This window comes from Bos taurus, chromosome 24, assembly GCF_002263795.3.
Source record: "Bos taurus isolate L1 Dominette 01449 registration number 42190680 breed Hereford chromosome 24, ARS-UCD2.0, whole genome shotgun sequence".
NCBI classification, from domain to species: Eukaryota; Metazoa; Chordata; class Mammalia; order Artiodactyla; family Bovidae; genus Bos; species Bos taurus.
In genome coordinates this window covers 46,078,363-46,099,654 of record NC_037351.1, presented here as the reverse complement: position 1 = coordinate 46,099,654, position 21,292 = coordinate 46,078,363, and the positions used below count along the sequence as shown (strand labels likewise).

Here is a 21,292-nt window from a genome sequence, read left to right as displayed (position 1 = left end):
AATGTCTTTAATTTCTCTGGATTTTCCTTTGTGTTAAATCCTGGGGTTCTGGCTGGGGCCCAGAGGCAGGAAGAGGTGGTTAGGAGGAACGCAGAGGAGACAGGAGCGAGCCCAGGCCCCCAGTGCCTGCAGGGGAGCCCACCGTGAGCCAAACTGTCACCCCCTCTCTGGGACACGCAGATGCAACAGGGGCAGAAGCCTTGCCACGTGCCTGGGAGCTTCTGCCAAGAGTCTTCAGGGTGTAGGGCCCCCCTTCACCTTGTTCAGCCAGAGCGTCTCTGCTTGGTGTGCCTTACACACTGGGGCTCCAGGTACGGTTTTGTTTCGGAAAACAAATAGCTGGAGGAAGATTCCCTTGCTTTGTTTGTTTAAAAACCAAAGAATCAGAGCAAAAGAAAAGGCAAAAGGCCGCCTTTTTCTGTCTGGGGAAGGACATTCTAACAGACAGTGAAACGTGGATGAAGCTTGAAGACATTACTCTGTGAAAGGATCCGGTCATGAAAGGATGAACACTGTATAATTTCACTTATGGGAGGTCCCTAGCTAGAGAAAATCATAGAGACAGAAAGTAGAGGAGAGGTTACCAGTGCTGGGAGAGAGGGGGTGGGAGCTGGTGTTTATTGGGAGCAGTCTCAGTTTGGGAAGATGAAAAACGTGTGGAGACGGATGGGGGGATGGTCACACAACACCATGAATGTGCTTAATGCCTCTGAACTGTGCACTTAGTTAAAATGCTAAACTTTATATTACGTGTATTTTACCACAATAAAAAATGGTTAGTTAATTAACTGATGAAACTACAACAAGTTTCAAAGCTGCCTGGCTGGTGCACAAGCTGCCTGGGCCCCAGTTTTCCTGTTTGCGAGAAGGGCTCCATTCGGGGACACTCGGTAGGGAGGGGAGGTGGGGGAACCAGCCTGGCCATGCTCACACGGAGGGGAGAAAAATACCCCAGGAGGAAAGAGAAACACGGGGGGTCTGAGTTTGCCATGGGAACCGCAGCCGGGCACCACACAGCCCTTCTGTGGGAGCCTCTGTCTGTCTGCTTCAGGAAAGCAGGCAGCTGCCAGGGACACTCACGGCCATGGGGCTGGGGGCTGAGGCCGCCCCGAGGCTGGACTCCTAGATGCGGGGAGCAGATGACAACGCCTCCTACAGCCGGGGTCCCAGGGAAGAACCGGGGGGCTGGGTGCACGTGCATCCGGTCGGGCGGCCACTGCTGGCTGCCCAGAGCCCCTGAGCCACCGCAGGGGTGCCCAGCTCCATCCTCGGCGTCAGCAGGGGTCTATTAACACTCTGTGTCCCCACACTGTGCTCTCAGTTGTCACCACATCGCTGTCAACTGGCTCATCAATGGCAAGAAACGGCACTGAACTGGCCTGCTCTGTGGGATGCAGCCAGGTCAGCCTGTCATCCCAGCCAGGACACCGTGGGCACTGGGGAGCCGGGGGGTGTGGACAGGGCCCTCCACTGGGCCATCACCAAGCTCCCTGGGCTCCCCTGGGCCTCACTTTCCTCACCTGCCTGGTGGGCCAGCCGGCCTCACAGGTGCTTATCAGGACGCAAAAGGAATAACAGATCCTTAGAAAGCGCGGGTGGAGCTCCGGAGGAAATGTGCCCTGTTATTACCCCCAGGCTCTGGCTGGACTCCCCACCCCCAAGGCTGAGCACCAGCCACACCAGACCCAGAGCCCTGGCATCCAGCTCATGGCCCTGGAGGCCCCTAAAGGAGACCGCAGCCTGGCAGGGGCCAAGTGAGTGGCAGAAGGCTCTTCTGCTCAGTTTACTGTGTGTGACATAGAAGAAGGCATATCCTCCTCCTCCTACACACACACACACACACACACACTCACACAGGAGGGCTGGTGGTGCCCCTACAAGGCTTTGGGAAAAGAAGGGCAAGGCAGAGGCTGCAGAGGTGAGAAATCTCCTTTTCCCTGTGCCCCAGAGGCTTCCTGGACACCACGCAGCCCTTACATAACAGCACTGCAGTGTGGCTCGATTAGAGGAAACACAGATCTTGTCCCTTTCAGGTTTTATAATAACATGTATGGATAAAATGGCTCGGCCAGAGGCAGCGGAGCCTTTGGTTCCTGTAGCCAGAGCAAGAGATGACCTGCTTCCCAGCCCCGTCTCCCCTCCACCAAGTCCCAACAGGAAACTCTAACCCCTCAGGCCAGCCCCTCCCAAGGCTCTGTCTTCCTGTTGCCATGGAGACACGGACTCATTCTATAGCTGATGGCCCTCTCCTCCAGGACAAAATAAGCTAGAATGTGGAGTAAGTGGGAGTGAGCTCCCATAGGGGCCCACCCAGGGATGGTGGAGATGACAGTGCCACGCTTAATGTCACAGAGGCTGCTTTCCAAGCTGTCCTGTGCACTACTTTTTGGGGTCCCTGCATGGGTTTCTGGGAGGGGCAGTGAAGAACTGAAGTGACTTCCCTAGGGAGGCACAGCAAAGGAGAGGCGGGGTCGGCATTAAACTGGGCTCCCCCATTCTCCAACCAGGCTGCCTGCAGAAAACTATGCTGCAACCCTGATCAGCGTGTCCTGAAGGATCCATGCAAGACCTGGCGGGTTCCAGAGGACCCCTGGACACAGCAGACAGTCCAGCCTGCAAGGACCTGCCACCACTGCTCGGCCACCAGCGCTGCCCCCGTGGCACTCCTGTTTAGATACTCCCTTGTGCTACCCTAAAAACGATCTGGTCCCCAGGTCACACTTCCTGACAAGGCCCAACTAGGGCTCTGTAACCAGCTCTCAAAAATGACAAGAGGCCAAGTCCAGCTCATCGTTGAGTAGGTACTTAATAAATAGGTATTGGTTGATGGGATAAGAGTAAACAAACCTGAGGACGTGGCAGTTCAGAGGGGTCCACTCGGCCAGTGAATGGCAGAACTGGGGTCTGAACCCCAGAATGTACTAGACACCAGGCAGAGCCAGATCACTTTTCTTCACTCACCATCAGGCCTTGGTCCATGGCGAGTGCTTCAGGGCCCCTGCGTGCCTGGAAAGATTCAACTCCATGGAGTTGTCCTGAAGACAATAGGACTGCAGAACCGAGACAGCGCTGGAGAGGGCCAGCTGACTTCTCCTGGACAGCCAAGGGCACCAAGGATAACGCTGGCCCCCAAGGAAGTGGGGACACCCATGGGCTTCTTCCTGCTCCTCTATCCCCTCACTGGGTCCTGCCCTGAAAGTCTTGGTTTCCCACTCAGGACCCCTGGGGTTTTGGTGATGATGTGGGCAGGGTGTAGGGGAGAGCGAATGATCTAACCAACATATCTAGTCTTTGTTCAGGGGTTCACACCCCAAGCCAGTCTCAGCCACATCAGATGGGTGTAACCTACATCTCCAGGGATGAACTCACAGTGAACCTCCAAAGAACTCCCCCAGGAAGGACTTTTTTGCATGGGCACAGAGGTGGGTAGACAGGCCCTGGAGAGGTGGTTCTCCACCATTTGTGTGCATCCAAATTACCATGCAGATTCTTATTCAGTAGCTCTGGGGCCCAGGAACATGCTCATTCAACCTGTGCCCCTGGAGAGGGCACTGCTCAGGGGACCACACCTGGAGATTTGTTGGCCCAAAGTTCTCAACCCTAACAGGACATCAAAATCAAGAAGGGAGGCGGTTAAAAAATAGAGATGTCTGCCCCATTCCAGACCAGCTGCAATAGATATCCAGGAATAGAGCCCAGCAGTCTGATTTGTTGAAAGCATTGAAGAGATGCTGGTGCTCGAGAAGCCTGGAGAAGCACACCCCTAACCTGCTATTCAGGGGAGCTGGTGGCTGATAATGACTGAAACACAAAGCCATGGCTGCTGGTGGGAGAAAACCAAGGTCAGATGGATAAACCCATCTTGTTCCATGCTAGAAGCTTTATGCAACATAAGTTTTAAGGCCCCATTTGGGGGTCACCTTTTGATTGAAATTGCCTAATTATGATTCCAGTAGACCCATCTGTAATTCAAGAGCCAATTCTACCCTGCCTCAGAGAGAATCAGCATAAGTCTTTGGCTCAGATGCTTGGAACAGAAAGCCACTTTTCTTCCTAGCAGGAGCCCACTTCCTTTCCAGGTCATTACTCTGGACAAGTTGTTCCCCACCACCCGAACCGAACATTAATACAATCCTCCAGTTTGAGCTCAGATTCTGAAAATCCCTGAACTGTTGAATTTCAAAGCAGATGGAGACCTCAGGGGTCTTCTGGTCTACCCTACATCTGCAGAGAGTTGAACCAGTTGACTAGGAAGCTAAATCCCAAAAGGTTCCTGGAAAACTCCCAAAACTCAGCATCTGTAAGGAGAGATCCCACATCCCCCAGCAGATGGGCAGCCTGGAAGAAGCCTTTCATCCTTCCAATGCCAGGGTCTCCCTGTTGTGTTTGCTTTATAAGGTCCACAATGTCGCTTGGTTTGCTGATTTATTTCCTTTTTCTTGGAAATTAAGTATATGATGAATTTCCTCTTGGGGTGAATCCCAGAAGCCCAACAGGAGGACTGGGCCCTAAGCCAGTTGCAGCAAATCCATTCTCTCCAGCAGGACACAGAAGGCCTCCTACTAGACTTGCATGCTCACTCTCCAAGACTGTTTTGATGGCTCTTATTTCCCTGGCCCTTAGCACAGCACCTGACTGATAGGGCACAATCCATACATGTGTGTTAAGTAAATGAATACAAGAATGAATGAATGAACTTGACCCAATCTCAGAACTAGGAAGGGTAGAGAATAGTCCCAAGGCAGAGCTGCACTTGAGCCCTTCCAGAACGAAACACGTTTCTCGCAGTTTAGAAGCTTTCCAGAAATCCGACTCTTCCTCTCAGTCAGGACTCCAGTGTTTAACTGCACTGTCAACATGGGCCTTCCCTGGTGGCTCAGACAGTGAAGAGTCTGCCTGCAATGCAGGAGACCCAGGTTCATCATTGATATCAATGATATCACTAGGCATCAAGTTCTCCCAGGATCCTCCAGAAGACACTGCTGGACACTCCACTTACTAAGAGCACAAGGAAACCAGGGAGCAACTCTCCAGGACCCTCACCAAGATCTTGACGGTATCTCATAACATGAACTACAGCATCTGAGGAGCACTTGAGCAGAACCAGGTGTCGTCCAGGCCTGGGCTGGGCTTGGGGGAACAGGAGGTAGTAACAGTGTCAGCTGGTCCCAGCTCATGCCCCCTTATCTTCCGCAAGGCTTAAGCCTGTGTCACAAGACCTATCGCTTAGTTAGACCCCAACTTGTACTGACAAGTCCCACTTTGGTTTGGTCACAAGATATGACATTTCCTTTGCAGATGATTCTAACTTTCTGCAGGGTGACCCCCTTGCTTGATAACTCTCCTGTCATTGTTTCTACCCCTCGCCTACACCCTGCACTCTCAGGACAATCTAACCATGAAGTTAGCCTGAGGATGTAGAAACCCAGAGGGAAGTGAGATGTCCAAGGCTATAAAAGTTACCCCGGCCAGATTTTGAACTTGGGACCCTGCGTAACAAGAGCCCACATCATTGTAAAGAAACAAGCACATGCGTTTGCTTAGCGGAGAAAAGCCTCCTCTAGAGACTTCTGGAGGCAAACATTGGTCACCCCAAACAGAGCCCCTGGGCCCTTGACCCAGGGTGTGGGGTGGGTAACACAGACAGGAGATGGGTTCTGGAAGAGTCCACAATGGAGCTTTAAAGCCTAGGCTCAGGCCACCTGCCATCCAAGCGCACTCCCCTCTCACCTCCGTCTGGTTCCAAAGAGAAATTCCCCTCCCCCTCCTCTGGCAAGAAGGCAGGAAACTGCCTGGGAAGGACACAGCAGGAGAAGCAGGGGCAGGTGATATAGCAGAGGCGCCCTGGGGAAGCAGAGACTCAGAGGGCTGAGAAGCAGGGGCAGGTGATATAGCAGAGGCGCCCTGGGGAAGCAGAGACTCAGAGGGCTGAGAAGCGGGGGGAGGTGACAAAGCAGAGGTGCCCTGGGGAAGCAGAGACTCAGGGCTGAGAAGCAAGGGGAGTCCCAAAGACCCCCGACCCATCTACCCTTCTCTTGTCAGAAACAGAAACAGACCCCCAAGAGCCTGCGAGGGGTGTAGCAGGGATCAGAGGGCCCAGCCCTCCCGAATCCTGGGCCAGGGCTCTTTCTCACCTCCTGAAGCACCCTGATGGCCTAATGAAGAAACCTGGCCAACCAGCCTCCAGCCTGGAGCCCAACGAGGAGGTACAAAGAGGGATCCATCAGCCCTGGTTCTTCTGGTGATTCTATGTTCCTGGGGGCCCCCAGCCAGCTCGGTTGTCAGAGGGAGCCAAACAACAACGTTTTGAAGCCACCAAAGGAGACTTCATGGTACCTCTAGCCTCTGGCCTCTTTTAAAGACAAAAAAATCCAATTGTAAACCAATCCTAAAATCTCCGCGCCAAGCATTAGATGGAGGAAGGCATCTTACAGTGAGGGGTGGAAATGACCTGAAATCACAGGTCTGGGTGGTCACCTCACCTAGGGGTGAGGGGGCATCTGGAAGGGCCCCCTAGGGACCCCACAAAGTGAGCCTCCCTGGGGTCACATTAGAGTGTGTGTATTTCGTGTCCTTACAGCTTTTTCTCTAAAGCTTTGTTGTTGTTATCTAGCTGCTAAGTCATGTCTGACTCTGCGAGCCCATGGTCTAAAGCCTGACAGGCTCCTCTGTCCATGGGATTTCCCAGGCAAGGGTATTGCAGTGGGTTGCCATTTAATCCTCCAGGGGATCTTCCCAACCCAGGGATCAAACCTGTATTTCCTGCTTGGCAGGAGGATTCTTTCCCACTGAGCCACCTGGGAAGCCCACCACACCAAAATATGCTTTGGGTAATTCTTAAGGATTTTTGGTCAAGCAAACTTCTGGTTGGGGGTGGGGAGGACAAGAGGGTCTTGGAAGGTCTCTTGTCTGTAGGGAGGCAGCTGAGGGAGGACAGCCCGGCCCTCAGGCCCTCTGAGAGGTGAGTCTGCTGGTCACCCTCTCACCAGTGGCCCCAGCAACTTCATGAGACCTCTGAAACTCCGCTCAGAAAGTCCAGGGAGACCCAAGACACGGAGGCACATTCCCTGCCCTGAAGGTCAGCTAATCACGGTAATGAGAGGCAGTGCTCCTCTACCTGCCCACGGGCCCCTGAGCGCTGGGCTGTGACTTGGCGACCTGGTCTCCCTACATGAATCAGGGACCCAGAGAACAAAAGTGAACCTGGATTCACAAGTGCTTGGAGTCAGGGAGCAGCTAAGGTGCTGGGAGAAGTCAGGCACAGGCACCACTTCGGGGTGGGCACGGCTCCCGTGGAGACTTTGCAAACAGCAGGTCTGGCTGGAGGACTGAGGTGTACTCCTGTCAATCTTCTTATTAATAACACCTAGACTAGAGCCGCCTGTTCTCCAGGAGACTTGGCCTTTGCTTCCTCTATGACCGAAGGAGGTGGAAGAATTAAGAGCACTCGCTCATCTTCAAGGCCACGTTCAAACCCCAGAGAAGGAGGGATGTTCTAGACTGGCAGCACAGCAAAGCCACAACTCTCTTGACCCCTCTGATTTAGAATGTGCTAGAACTCCCAACCACTTACTGAGCGCTAGCTCTGGGTCAGCCCCAGGGACACAATGGGCAGTCGGGCAGATCCCGGGCCCTCGTGACCCCCATCCTGGGTGCCGCAGAAGCTGACCTGGATTTAACTCTTTGCTCTTTCTTCAGGTGCGGAAAGGTCTCCGCAGCCTGTGCACAAGAGCCCTTGTTTACTTCTCTTCTCCTGCGACTCTGCTCTTGGAGACTCAGTCTCCACCTCTGTGAAATGGAGGGGCTGAGTGAACACCTCTCTGAAGTCCTTTCGGCTCTGATGTGCTAAGTTTCTGTAATTTAAAGAAAAGGACCAGAGGCGGGGACCACTGGGGAGAGGAACTCATCAAGCACTTTGAATCCACTGACATATGTACAGCTGAGCTCAGTGGGGTTATCACGCATCCCTCTTATCTGTTCACCAAGGCAGGTTCTCCAAGTGTCATCGGCCAAGGTCACGTGGCTCTGAGTCTGTAAGTAGCAAAGCTCTGAGACCCACCCTGTTCACACGAGTGAGGCGTGGCTGTGCTGCCATCTACTTGGGCTGCTTCTGGGCTGCGTTCAGGGTTTCCAGGAACAGAAGAAGTCACAGGGAAAATATGCAGGACAGAGCTGAAGGCAGTCCTGGGGCCGCCGGCTCTTGGAAGACAAGCCTTGTGGGAAAACCTGCTATTTCTTTTAGGGGAGCTCTGAGGGACTTGCCCAGGTGGCTCTAAGTTAAGAAAGTGAAAAGTGAAAGTGAAGTCGCTCAGTCGTGTCCGACTCTTTGCGACCCAACGGACGGTAGCCTACCACACTCCTCCGTCCGTGGGATTTTGAAGAGTACTGGAGTGGGTTGCCATTTCCTCCTCCAGAGGATCTTCCCAACCCAGGGGTGGAACCCAGGTCTCTCGCATTACAGGCAGATGCTTTACCATCTGAGTCACCAGGGAAGTCAAGTGAGGAAGTTAAGAGGAAGTAAGTAAACCTGGGGCCTAAGAAATCATGAGTAGAAACCGATTTTTATGCAAAAAACTTTAAGGGAAAACCTGGCTTTCTCAAGAATCCATTCCAAGAGCTGAGAGGGTGCACAGCACAGCCTGGGGAAGAAGAGAATGGCCTTGGAGGGCAAACCACTGCCCCCTGACCCCCTTGTGACCTTGGACCTAGACCCCGGGGCCGGCCCACCACACCCCCATTTCCGAATGGGGATAAGGTGGGAGCAAATCCGGGGGCAGGCTGGCCACAGCTGAACTTGAGCAGTATTTTGCTTGCATGCCGTAAAGGCCTTTGAAATCCTTCAGGGACATAAATGAGCTATTATCTTCAGTGCTGCCCTATTTCTTAATTTCTTTAAGTGGGGAAACGGGGCATGAAGTAGATAATAGGATCACGGGAGTCTGAGCTAAAAAGGATCTTTAGGAGCTTCTCACCCAGCCTCATCAGTCACCAAGTGCAGGAGACTGAGGTCCAGGGAGGGTCAGAGACTGCTCCCACTCGAGCCAGCAGGCATGGGGACGGCAGGCTCCAGAGACGACCGGCCGGCATCTGGGGAGGGGCAGGCCCTCGCACCCAGACGGCCTGGCGATGGGGCAGCAGCAAGCAGCGTGGACCGCAGGCAAGTCGCTGTCGCCTTCCCTGCCCGGTTCCCATCAGCTGCTCACTGAGCAGCCGGCAGGAGTCCTGCGTTTTCTAGTCACAGAGATCTTCCTTCAGATGGAATGAGAGTGGAAGCCCACTTTTGAAAGCTGGTGGGAGCATTCAAAGGAGCCCCTGGCTCCACCACAGCCCCCTCTACAGCTCCCAGGGGTCCCCAAGAGTGGCTTGAACACCCCAAGGCTGGACAACATCCAGCTCTCTCCCAACCTGAGTGCTCTGGGCCCCGCCTGACTCCGTGCCTGACCCTGCCTGGCACCACCCCAGGCAGAACCCACACCCCGTCTCGTGCGCCTGGGAGAAGCAAGGCGGTCTTCTCCCGTTGCACCCCCAGGTCCTGGCCCCCAGGAGAATCTGCCACCTTTCCTACTGCACGGACATTTTGCCTAGTGCTGCCTGGGGCTTTGGTCCCAAAAAAGAGACCAGGAGGGCCAGGCCGGAAAGCAGGGATTGCCATGGTACTGTCTTTGAGAAAAGGACACCAGCAACCCAGTCTCAAGAGTTAGTCAACATGTTGTTTGGAATTTCAATTGCCTTTTCCTAAAGGACCCTGGGCTCCCAGGTTCCCACCCCAGCAAGAAGACAGCTTTTCCAGTTGGGCCTGACTGCTCCTCTAGTCCCATCATAGAACAAGCAGCTTCTGTTCCTCCAAGGGCTGGTCACAAACACAGGGTCCCACCTCCTCCCTTCCTAGCAGCACTGAAGACCTCCCACAGCCTCAGCACCTTGGGTGGGGAGTGAGAGGCCCAGGGAGGACAGGAGGCATGCCCTTGATTAACTGTGTTGGTGGGAGGGACGAGGGCTCTATTTGGAAGAGTGATGAGGAAGCTCCTCACTGAAGCCAGGACGTGGATTCATGATGCTTCTCGGGATTTTCTAGAGTGCCCTCATGAAGTGAAATACTAAACATGGTGACTACGGTGGAGGCCGTGAGTTATCCTCAATATCCACCTTCCTCCGTTTCCATAACAATAAAACTCCTTATTTTTAGCTGACCCATGGCTGTCTGTAATAAAGACCCTTTCCCAGCTTCCTTTGAGGCTAAGTTTGACTACAAGACTAAAATCTCTCCAGTAGGATTTAAATGGAAATGGTGTGTACAGTTTCTGTGTGTGTGTTAAGTCGTTTCAGTCGTATCCGACTCTGTGACCCTGTGGACCATAGCCTGCCAGGCTCCTCTGTCCATGGGATTCTCCAGGCAAGAACACTGGAGTGGATTGCCATGCCCTCCTCCAGGGGATCTTCCGACTCTGGGACTGAACCTGCATCTCTTACGTCTCCTGTTTTGGCAGGCGGGTTCTTTACCACTAGCGTCACCTGGGAACCCCCCTCCACAACACATATTTATTGTTTTAAGACACTGAGTGGGGGGTAGTTGGTTATGCATCAGTAGATAACTGATACGCAGCCTGTGCTCAGTCACTCAGTTGTGTCAGACTCTTTGTGACCCCATGGACTGTAGCCCACCAGGCACCTCTGTCCATGGGATTCTCCAGGCAAGAGTACTGGAGTGGATTGCCATACCCTCCTCCAGGAGATCTTCCTGACCCAGGGGTCAAACCCGTATCTCTTATGTCTCCCACATTGGCAGGCGGGTTCTTTACCACCACTGCCACCTGTTAAGCCCTGTGTACAACTTCTAGGAAGTGCCCTAATTTGAGAAAACATCCTCATCCCTTGCTCCTTTGTATTTGGTGGAATGCAGGCACAGGCTGGAGCAGTAGCAGCTCTGCTGCGCCATGAGTGACTTTGGGAATGGAAGTCAAGAATGGCAGAGCGATTAGGAAGAGCCTGGGTCCTTGACACTGTAAGGCACCACACCAGCCCTGAATTCCTCCTGCCAGACTTCTTTTAGAGAAGTGAGAGAAATGACTGTATTTGCTAAACCTGACGGAATGCTAATGGAATGGCCTCTCCCCTGGAGTCCATCTGGTCTCTCTGGGCTCAGTTCTCACGTCCTCTTTGCTCTCTTTGTTCCAACTACATCAGACTGCTCTCTTTCTAGGGCAAGCCCTGAACTCTCATGCCCAAGAGGCTGTTCCCTCTGCAGAGAAGTCCTCTGCTCCCCTCTGCCTGGCTAACTCCTCTTCATAGGAGGGTCCTCAGGAGGACTCTACTGCCCCTTCAGCCAGCTGAAATCCTGGTCATGCCTTCTCAGCGCTGCCTGCACCTCCCCACCCCTTGTAGTGTTCCTCATCTTGTGAACTCCTTACACATGATCCACCCCCTCCGCAAGAAGTGGGCAGCCTGCCTGGTCCACCTTGCCTTGCTGGCCTGGCGTAGGGCTCAGATTACAAAGCAGGAGTGCACACGGTCAGGCTGAAATAAATTGCATAATTCTAGCTTCGTGACATTGGAGGAGGAAATGGCAACCCACTCCAGTGTTCTTGCCTGGAGAATCCCAGGGACGGGGGAGCCTGGTGGGCTGCCGTCTATGGGGTCGCACAGAGTCGGACACAACTGAAGCGACTTAGCAGCAGCAGCAGCAGCTTCGTGACAGCTATTCACATGTAAGGGTATAAAGTGGGTACTACCACCTCCAAACTACAAAGAGGGCAACTGAGGCCCAGGAAGGAGAGGTGCCCAAGCATCAGGCTAGCTCAGCGGCTGTGCTAAGACCTGGGCGCAGTCCTCCTGAGCAGTAGTGTACGTGAAGGGCAGGGGGCACTGGGTGTCTGCAGGGACAAAATCTGAGAGTGTGACTGTCCAGATGCTCTCATCTCACTGCGGTTTTTCTTTAAGTCGAAGAAGATCTCTTGGGACTTTCCTGGGAGTCCAGTGGATAAGACTCTGTTCCTAGTACAGGGGACCTGGGTTTGATCCCTGATCAGGGAACTAGATCCCACACACCACAGCTAAGGCCTGAAAAGTGAAAGTCACTCAGTTGTGTCCAACTCTTTGTGACCCCATGGACGAATTCTCCAGGCCAGAATACTGGAGTGGGTAGCCTATCTCTTCTCCAGTGGATCTTCCCACCCCAGGGATCGAACCCAGGTCTCCCACATTGCAGGCAGATTCTTTACCAGCTGAACCACGAGGGAAGCCCAAGCATACTGGAGTGGGTAGCCTATCCCTTCTCCAGCGGATCTTCCTGACCCAGAAATTGAACCAGGGTCTTCTGCATTGCGGGAGGTTTCTTTTACCAACTAAGCTATCTGGCGCAGCCTAAATAAATAATTTTTTTTTTTTTTTAAGGAATATCTTTTGCCTGCATGCTCTTAGCAGACCCTCTCTAGATGCTGGGAATAAGTGATGACAAAGTGGGGGTGATCCCACCCACAGGTTTCTCCTTTCATAAGTGAGGAAAAAAAGGTTGGTTGGAAAAAGAAGTTGGTTGCAGAGGAGGAAGAGACAGTCTTGGGTGTTTGGAGTGTGTCATCAGGGCCAGAGGCTATGGGCTTTGGGGACATGTGTTAGCTCATCCCTGGAGCCCCGGTGACAATCACTCCTCCTTCTGCAGTCGCCACACCTGAAAGCCAGAGCCAGGAGGGAAGAAGTTCACAGAGGAAGACTGAGAACACCCAGGGCCCCATCGCTTCCTGCAGGGGAGGAGCAAATGGGTTCCCTTTAGGATGCGCTGCAGGCTTCACACCTGGTGGCCTCATTTCCCTGGACTTGCAGTTCTAGAAGGCAGCTCTGAGCAGGTCCTGGGAGCCTCTTCCCTGTGGCTGTGTACACGCTGTGCATTCCTGCCTCTTTTGTCTTTTACTCATTCACTTGCTCATTCTCTGTCCTCTTCCCCGAGTACCTGGCTCCTCACAAACCCTGGAGATATCCCCTGAATCCTTGCAGCCCTCACAGGCTGTCCCACTCCTGGGCCTACAGGTCTCATCCTTGTTGTGGGTGGAGTTGTGTCCTTGCAAAAAGATACATTGAACTCTCAGCCCCTGAGATTTATTTGGAAATACAGTCTTTGCTAATGTGACCCAGTTAAGACAAGGTCACCCTGGATTAGCGTAGGTCCTAATCCAATGACTGATACCCTTGTAAAAAGGCCGTGTAGGGATGGAGAGACACACAGGGAGAACACCATGAGATAACAGAGGTGAAGATTGGGGTGATGGGTCTAAAAGGCCAGGATCGTCAGTAACCACCAGAGGCTGGAAAGGAAAGATCCTCCCCCAGAGTCTTTAGAGGAAGCATGGTCCTTCATTTCAGACTCCCATCCTCCAGAACTGAGAAGCAATAAGTCTCCATTGTTTCAAGCCCTCCATTTATTTGTCATGGCCGCCTTAGGAAACTCATACAATCCTTATCGTGTGTGAGGTCCTGTCTCCCTACCTGGATGGAGAGTCCCCCTAAATGGGAGGGGTCTGTTTCCTCTCTGTACCCCAGACATCAAGTGAGAAGTGAGTGGAGAGGGTCCCCTGTCCCTGCCACCACCAGCCCCCAGCCTGAGACTGGACAGGAGATGAGGAAGCCTCATTCCGTCCACTACAACCTGCTCCGGCACAGCCCACCGAAATGAGGTTGTCCCTGCTATTCTGGCCCCAGCACACCGTTCTGATCATGCCTGGCCCTTGTCCCATTTCACGATCATATATGCATTTGTGGGTCATTTGTTTACTCCCGGTCACGTGCACTAGACCATACACTCCACACAGGCAGGGGCGTTCGGGGGCACGTGTGCACACGCCGAGTCTCTGCGGCACTTGCTACTAAACCAGGGCTGAGAAATACAGTGCCTGCCTCTGGGGAGGGGCCTGGGGGTGCAGGCAAGGAGTGGCAGCTGGAGTTCAGCCGCGAGTTGCTGCACTGCCTCCACCTTCCCTACATACACATCTTTCCTCTTTAATGACCAAAGGACAGGCTTGTATTTAAATTTCAAATACAAGCTGGCTTGTATTTAAAATTCACAAATCTGTATTTCCATAGATGCAGATTCCTACTTCATTAAGGTAGCTCCGCCTTGGAGGCATCTTTGCAAGCTCCCCAGATAACCCTGGTGACAGACATGAGGACTTCTCAAAGCTAGTTGTCCCCCCTGGAGCCACTGTTGCAGCTCAAAGGCATAGAGTGTTGCCTTTCCGACCGGGGCTCCATCCGGCTCTGACAGAATCCTCTAACTTTGGGGTCTCAAGGGTAAAAGCTCTGACACCTGCACCATGACCAGGTGTGACTAAGGTCTAGAACAGAGGCAGGGAGTCAGGGGGCAGAGAGCTGACACGGTGAGAAGAGCAGATGGCAGTGCCATTGAGAAGGGCCTGGGGTGGTAGGGTCCTGGAAGCGGGTGCTGAGGCCCTGGTGCCCTCTCAACCCTCAACTGGCGTGTCTCAGACTCGATTCTTGGGTGTCCTTGGTGGAATCTGAAAATACACACATGTGCATGCACGTGCACACACCCACATACACAGCGCACACACGCATCGACATACAGATGCACCCCCCACACACACACGTCTTGTCCTCAGAGATGGTTCCCAGAATATGCACAGACCCGCGTTGCTCCCACCTCCTCCCGCCCCCCACCAAGGAGCCCTGAAGCTCCCAGGCAAAGAAATCAGACAATGGGAGGAGGCAAAGGAGAGGAAAGTCTTTGAAACTCTTTGGTCATTAATTAGTATATGGTTTTAAGTGAGTCAGTTCCCCTCCCTGGACCTCAGTTTCCTCACGTGTAAGGGCCACAGCAAGGCACGAACTGAGAAAGGTTTTGGCCGCTGCCACATCCACCAGTCAGCACCCTGCAGAGGGGACCCCAAGGCTCAGAGGACCAGGGGTGTGACAGAGCCATGGGCAGCCAGGGTAGCCCAGTGGTCACAGATCAGACTCCAGGGTCCCCTGCCGGGTCTGACTCCTGGCTCCACCTCTACCAGCTGTGTAGCCTTTCACGACCTCTTTGCATCTCAGTGGGCTTCCCAGGTAGCCCAGTGGTAAAGAAAGAACCCGCCTGCTGATGGGAGACGGGAGTTCGATCCTTGGGTTGGGAAGATCCCCTGGAGGAGGAAATGGTGACCCACTCCAGTATTCTTGCCAGGATAATCCCATGGACAGAGGAGCCTGGTAGGCTGCAATCTATGGAGTCATAAGAGTTGGACACAATTTAGCGACTGAGCACACATGTAATGTGCCTCAGCTTCTCCATCTGTAAAATGGGGATGACAGTCTCTACCTTCCTGGTGTGAAGACGATGCTACTAGGGTGCCTAGTACAGAGTGTTACCAGAAGTGTGGGTACCTTGCCCTGATCAGGAGGCAAGAAGCAGCCAGCGCCCCCCTCCCCAACAAGGGAGCCAAGATTCACCCCCTTACACCTTCTGGGCTTCCTCTCTCACTGCCCTGAAGTTCTGGGCTCTGGTAAGCCTGACCCTGACAACAGTGCTCTCCCTGATTGTGGAAGTAAAGTGACATCCCTGCCGCTCCCCCAACCCCATCCCAGCACCGCTGGCCCCCTGACCGTGATATTTTGCACCCTAGCCCCATCACCTCCTGCATGCTGTCTTTTACCTGCTTATTCATTTGCTGTCTGCCATCATCCCCCCACCTGATGGTAAGCTCCCTAAATCCAGGGGAGGGGCCCTGACTTGTCCACCGTTGTGTCCTCAGTGCCTAGAACAAATCTGGAGCAGGACAGGCCATTCAGTCAACATCTGTGCAATGAGGGAGTGAATAAACGAATGAATGAAAAGAAGGAAGATAAAGCAATATTTTTTCAGCTTCTCCACAGACATTGGGGTCTTCTGAATGGGTCTGAATCCAGGGTCAACGGTTCCTGGCACAGAAGAGGGGCTTAATAAATATTAAAGTAACAGATAAAGCAGAGAATGAGGGAGGAAAGGTAGAGATTTGGGCCTGCATTGAGCCAACCCCATCCTGACTTCGGGCCAAGAGCCATGGAAAACCTGCCAAGGAGCAGACCGTGGCCTTGGCTCAGCAGGCCCCATTGCCTGGCCACGCCCCCACCAACGCGGAGTTACCTGGCCACGCCCCCACCAACACGGAGTTACCTGGCCACGCCCCGACCAACACGGAGGTCCTTCTGTGTCATCCTTGTCGTGTCATTATTACTCGTGGCAGTCCATGAGGCGGGGCTGTGCCGGGCATTTAGGTATAGAGGTCCTGCAGGCACTATGGGCCATGCAAGGCTTTGGATCATGTGTACAAAGCTGGGGTAGGGAAAGTCTTGAGAGGGCAGCTGAGTACACGGGGAGGAGGCGGGGGGAGAGACGGAGGGAAGCCAGCAAGCACTGAATGCAGGGGGGCAGAGGCCCCGGGAAGGGGCATCCCGGGGTTCTGGGAGACTGTGGCTGCTAGAGGAGTGGGAGGAGGAGGGGTCAGCATTCCAGCAGGGTCACCTGTGCGTCTAGAAGATTGGCGGTTCTCAGAGAGGTATAGGAAGGGGCTTTGACAGCTGGTTTGGGGAAAGAGGGAAGGTTAAGGAGGTTAGCATTTTTCCTAGAATATTAACTCTACAGCACATCTGTCCTTTCCAAAGCTTTTTAGACAGCAAGTTTCCCTAAAGTGTTCACCAGCCCCTGAGGAGGGAATCACAACGTGGATGCTCTTCTCCCTTGGATCTATAAGGAGCCCAAAGCCCCCAGAGAGGTTAACAAAGCTCACAGTTGTCCCAGGACTCCTGTCTCCAGATTTGCTGCCTTCCAGTCCTGCAGGACGTGCTTATTCTCTTGGGTCCTTGGGTGTGAGGGGTCGTGCAATGTTAAAAACAAGACAAGAGGAGGGGGATGTTTATAATGAGAAAGAAACCAAGATCCTATGAATTGCAAACTTGGCACTATCTGCCTTCGAGAGTTCTACAGACTTATTTGTGGCCCTAAAGTTTTGTGGATGAGACGCATTAAAAAAAAGAGTGTTAAATTGCATCAGTTCTAGGAAACCGTCAGTTGGATGGTACACTGTCACTTCATGAACCACCACCAGCTTTTAAAAGACAATGTAACTGGGACACACATCTAGAAGATGCATCCCAATTTCAGAGCTGGGAGACATGCAAGTGTATGCGCCTTAGAGCTTAGTGACTGAGTGACTGAGTGTGTTTCATAAAACCCTGTAGTACCGCGCGAATGCCCTGCAAATACTATAACCAGATATTCAGACTCTCATAAAGATTTTTCCTGTTTGGCCTCTAAGATAAAAGGAGACCCTGTATTGTCAGTAGCGGTGTTGGAGTCGGATACTTACACACCCTGATCAGTCCTTTTCATCCTGCGCTTTGTGCATGAGAACCTCAGCTTTTCAGCCTGAATGAAGGCAACCTCGCATCTGAATGGCTTCCCTAATAGCGCAGTTAGTAAAGAATCCACCTGCAATGCAGACCCCAGTTCAATTCCTGGGTTGGGAAGATCCCCTGGAGAAGGGATAGGCTACCCACTCCAGCATCCTTGGACTTCCTTATAGCTCAGCTGATAAAGAATCCGCCTGCAATGTGGGAGACCTGGGTTCGATCTCTGGGTTGGGAAGAGACCCTGCAGAAGGGAAAGGCTACCCACTCCAGTATTCTGGCCTGGAGAACTCCATGGACTGTATAGTCCATGGGGTGGCAAAGAGTCAGACACGACCAAGCAACTTCCACTTTCATGTATATACACTCTTTCATAGTTCACAAACTTCTGTGGGTGAATCTTCACCCTGGCCTTGGAAGCGGGCCTCATTTGCCCACTCTCGCCTTCAGCACACACCAGTGAGCCCCGGGACTGGTGTCGGAGCCCAGGCCCCGTCCTTGACCCTGAGAAGGTCCTTCTGCCTCCCTCAAGAGGTCATCCCAACCCCCTGCAGGCACTTCTGCCAGCATGTCTGCCCCTCCCTGACCTCCCTCAGACTGGACCCGACGCTGAGAAGAAATGGAATGATTCGTAACTGGGGGCAGAAGGAAGACGAAAGAAAGTGGGAGCTTGGAGGTTTGTGGCCTCTGTCCCCTGGTCCAGGAGTGAGGGGAGGGAGCCCGGGTCTCCACCCTGACTGAGTGACCTTGGCCACGTCCCCTCCTCTCTCTGGGTCTCTGTTTCCTGCAAAATGGGGCTGGTTGGAAGGGCTGGGTATCTCTGGGGTCCCTTCCAGCCCTGCTTTTCTGGGCTTCCAGTGCAAACCCTGAGAGCTGAGTCTTGGTGGACAAGGCCCAGCCAGGCCACCAGGAGCCCCTGCGAGCCCGAGTCCTCGACCTGGGATATCTGTGTCTGGTTATCACTTCTGGAGAGCAAACCTCCTTTCCCACACCTCCCTCAGGGAGGACCTGAGGCAAGAGCCTGGGGCGGTGAGCACCACGCTGGACTGAGGGGCCAGAGCCCTGGGCCTCTACCCGCCAGCAGCTCCTGTCTCCATGACCCGTCACTCTGCTCTGATTCTCAGTCCTCCCCTGCCCCCACCCCCCATCTGCAGAGGGGTAGAGTGGTGCTCCTTGCCTGTGGCAGACTAGCATTCGCCCAGTCCCCACCCTCTGTCAGGTGCTGTGCTGATGCTGTCCATACCCCACTAATCCTTACAGAAACAACCTCTCCGGGGGGTAGAGTCTACCTCGCTCCCAGCAGTCTGACCTGGAGCCTGTGCTCTTGACCCCTAGGCCACCTGTCGCGGTGGCCACCTCGATCCCTGCTCCGGGCACTGCACTGGTACTGCCCAGGGACTCTCCCTGAGTCTCTCCAACAACCAGGAGCGGGTCATGGTTATATCCCCATTTCTCAGATGAGAAAATGAAGCTCCGAGAGATTACATACCTTGCCCCAGGACATACAGATTTTGTGGAGGGTCTGTACACCATACCCGGGCTGGGCGCTCCCAGTTACAACCTCCTCCTTAGCTCACACATTCTACTGTGTTCTTTGGACAAGATGGAAAACGCAAGCTAGTCGCCAGGACAACGAGAAGAATTTGTCAATAAACGAATGAGCACCACCCGTCAACCCAGGTCAGTGGTCGGACACCAACTTGGACAGGTGGCTTCTCACTTCTCACCTTGGGATCTTGCCCCTTGCCTATTAGGCGAAGCCCTGCAGACATGTTACCCCACCACCATGACACTAAACTGAGCAGCGTGGACACAGACAGTCTCTTTTATTCCCACAGGCAAGGAGTTTTCCTGTGAGTCCGTAAGTTTTGCTCACAAGACAGTTTTTAAATAGATCAACGTAAGGCTTTAACTGTGGGTACTAAGACCAACTGGCCAGAGATGATGGGTTGTCTCCCAATACCCGTTCCCTCTTTCTACAGTAAAGTGAAAGTGTTGGTTGCTCAGTCGTGTCTGACTCATTGTGACACCATGGACTGTAGCCTGCCAGGCTCCTCTGTCCATGGAATTCTCCAGGCAAGAATACTGAAGTGGGTTGCCATTTCCTCCTCCAGGGGATTTTCCCAACCCAGGGATAGAACCTGGGTCTCTTGCACTGCAGGCAGATTGTAGTAGAACCCTCAAATTTAGCTGGGCACTTGGCCTTCTAGAATAAAAACCACATTTCCCAGCCTCCTTTGCGGCAACACATGGTCATGTGAAGAAGTTCTGGACAATGAGATACAGAGTGGAGGTGCCAGGCAGCAATACATCATGCTCTTCCTGTCCTTTCTCTTCTTCCTCCATCCCGGTGCTTAGAAAGTAGACATGATGTGAACTGGACACGCCGAAAAGGGCCATATCCCAGGGAGGGTGGAGCAAGAAGAGCTCCCGAGTCCCTGCCACCTGCACCTGCCTGCCTTGCCTGCCCAGGACCACGAACTCCAGGCTGACCTGAGATAGTTGGTACCCCCTTTATCTGGAGTCTCTGCACAGAACCAGACTAAACCCTACCCAATAAACCAATTTCACCACGTGAAGACATAAGCATCTCCAAGCAGGTGTTAACAGATTCGAGAGTTCAGGTCTGCATGAATTAAGCTCAGTAATAAGGCGATGTGTGTTCAAAACATCTGATGCACACTCAGACTACAGTGACGCAAGTGTAGTTTTCAACAAAGAGGGGGGCATCTGATGGAATTCCCACTGGCGTCCTTCTCATTTTATGGAATTTGACCAACTGGAGTTCATCCAAGTCAGCATCTGATTGGAAGCAACGACACTGGTGGAACCAGGGATGCTTGGCCTGAAGGATTCTTAAAAGTGCCTGGCAGAGCCTTGCGAAGGCTGCCAAGAGGAGAGTCAGCGGTGGGGAAGGAAAGGCCAGGGCCTGGGAGGCAGAGGACAGAGCCTGGCATCCTGGGACAGGCCCAGGAAAGGCAAGGGGCCTGGTCGCTGCCCACGGGCCACCGATCTCCATCAGTGCAAGTCGGGGGCTATGTGTGTGCGTCAGGCCCTCCTGCTCCTCAACCGTCTCGCCCAGAGACCTGCAGTGACAGTGTGTGCCAGGCCACAAGTGGAGAAAGATCTGCTGCATTGGGCTCCAGGGGCACCCAGGGAAATGTAGCCCTCATCAGAGGAAGATTTCTCAGGAGCACAGGGGCCCCTTTAACACATTGAGTTCTCTGGGACCTGGTCCCCACCCGACACACACACTCCATAGAGTCACTGTGTGCTGAAGGATGCGAGGTCTCAAGTGTGCAGCTGCACAGCCGGGCCCCTGCCCCTGGCGAGGGGAGAACTTTGCCTCAGGTCATAGAAGAGACCTGATGTCCCAGCTGCATTGAAACCCCAGCCTCAGTTCTAGGCCATGAAATTTTAAACCACTTCCTACAACACCTTAGTTTTCTTATCTCTCAATTGCGTTTAATGAAAGGTAATCCAAAGATCCCTTGGACTGCAAGGATATCCAGCCAGTCCATTCTGAAGATCAGCTCTGGGTGTTCTTTGGAAGGAATGATGCTAAAGCTGAAACTCCAGTACTTTGGCCACCTCATGCGAAGAGTTGACTCATTGGAAAAGACTCTGATGCTAGGAGGGATTGGGGGCAGGAGGAGAAGGGGACGACAGAGGATGAGATGGCTGGATGGCATCACTGACTTGAGGGACGTGAGTCTGAGTGAACTCTGGGAGTTGGTGATGGACAGGGAGGCCTGGCATGCTGCGATTCATGGGTTCGCTAAGAGTCGGACACGACTGAGTGATTGAACTGAACTGAACTGAACTGAACCCAAAGATCAATGCAAGAAGACAGAGAGATGGTGTCTGTAAGCTCCCAACACGACATTCACGAGGTGACGCTTCTCCCTTGTCCGCAGGAGGG

General features: G+C 53.3%; 1 protein-coding gene and 1 long non-coding RNA gene across 2 annotated transcripts in view; one reads left to right on the top strand and one right to left on the bottom strand.

Annotated features, from left to right (window-relative positions):
- RNF165 (ring finger protein 165) overlaps nucleotides 1-21,292 on the bottom strand; it is a 116,972-nt gene that overhangs the window by 80,299 nt on the left and 15,381 nt on the right. The window lies entirely within an intron of this gene.
- Nucleotides 2,220-2,781, top strand: LOC132343784 (uncharacterized). Its single transcript, XR_009492742.1, has 2 exons — nucleotides 2,220-2,278; nucleotides 2,508-2,781. It is a non-coding gene; the product is annotated as an uncharacterized lncRNA (long non-coding RNA).